Source organism: Saccopteryx leptura, chromosome 3, assembly GCF_036850995.1.
Source record: "Saccopteryx leptura isolate mSacLep1 chromosome 3, mSacLep1_pri_phased_curated, whole genome shotgun sequence".
NCBI lineage: Eukaryota > Metazoa > Chordata > Mammalia > Chiroptera > Emballonuridae > Saccopteryx > Saccopteryx leptura.
The window spans coordinates 249,046,718-249,048,178 of NC_089505.1; the positions used below are offsets into that span (position 1 = coordinate 249,046,718).

The 1,461-nt window shown below is 41.1% G+C and overlaps 1 pseudogene; it reads right to left on the reverse strand.

Moving 5' to 3' along the window:
- Positions 1 to 214: 214 nt before the first annotated feature.
- LOC136397899 (olfactory receptor 4N4C-like) lies at positions 215 to 1,137 on the reverse strand (annotated as a pseudogene).
- Positions 1,138 to 1,461: the final 324 nt, after the last annotated feature.

Consider the following 1,461-nt stretch of genomic DNA (forward strand, 5'->3'; position numbering starts at 1 on the left):
TAAAATTTAACCGCTAAATCACTCATAATACATTAAACACTTTAGTGTTTCTTTTATATTCTTTAAACATATCAAGTTTTTTATCTCATTATACATTACTCCCCCTCATTGTCTTCAATAATACCTGACAAATGGGAGAAAATCAATGAAAAACAATATTTGTCATATGAATGAATGATTTGCAGCCTAATTCCTCCATTGTTATAAAATTCATTCAGCAGACCACATGCCTACTCAATAATCCCCTCATGGCAGATTTCACTTTCTGGTTGCGAAGAGTATAAATCACAGGATTCAACGAAGGAATGATTACTGTATGGAAAAAGGAAACCACCTTGTCCACTGGTAAGGTCCTGAAAGGGCGAGTGTAGATAAAGATGGCAGGTCCAAACATGATAAGTATAATAATGACATGAGTGGTGCATGTGGATAGCGCCTTGTTCTTCCCCTCAGAGGATGACCCACGTATATGACAGAGGACGCATAGGAAGCCAGAAGCCCCAGGAAGCACAAGAGGGTCATCAGACCACTGTTGAAGACCATCAGGAGCTCCACCACAAAGGTGTCTGTGCAGGCCAGCTTGATGACCTGTGGCACATCACAGAAGAAGTTATCCAGTTCATTTGGGCCACAGAAGGGTAAGTGGAGGAAGAGGGCCACTTGGATAATGGAATGCACAAAGCCCCCAACCCACAGAGCCAGTAACAAGGCATAGCAAGCTCTAGGGTTCATGACAGTTGAATAGTGTAAAGGACGGCAGATGGCAATGTAGCAATCAAAGGCCATCACAACAAGGAGTAACCCCTCCCCTCCTCCAAGGAAGTGCAAGAAAAAGAGCTGAGTGATGCAGCCCCTGTAGGAGATTACCTTCTTCTCAGAGAGGAAGTCCACCAGCATTCTGGGTGCCACAATGAAGGAGTAGGATGCATCCAGGAAGGCCATGTTGCTCAGAAAGAAGTAGAGGGGGGCTGTGAGACCTGGGTCTGATCTGATGGTTAGAATGACCAGAAAATTCCCAGGGAGGATGATGAGGTAGAAAATTAAGATGAGCACAAAGATCAGGAACTGAATATTTCGAGACTGGGTCAGGCCAAGAAGTATGAATTCTTTCACCACTGTGCTATTTTCTATCTTCATCTCCTCTGCTTACAGAAAAATCAAGATGTAGAGAATATATTCCCATTTCATTCATCTAGATCACAATTTTTCTATATCTAAAACCAGTGTATGCCACATCTGTATTATATCCTCACTTTCCCATAACCTAAGAAATCTTTTTTTCCCTTTATTTCTCTACATTATATAATTGTCAAACACCCTGGTCTTAAAGCCATACTCTTTTTCTGCTTCACACCTGTGCTTCCATTTATGTTTCCTCAGGTAAGAGTCTGGAATACCTCTGTCCTGGATTTATAACTTGTATTATGCATATGAGAATATTTCTGATTAATAAAAAACTTA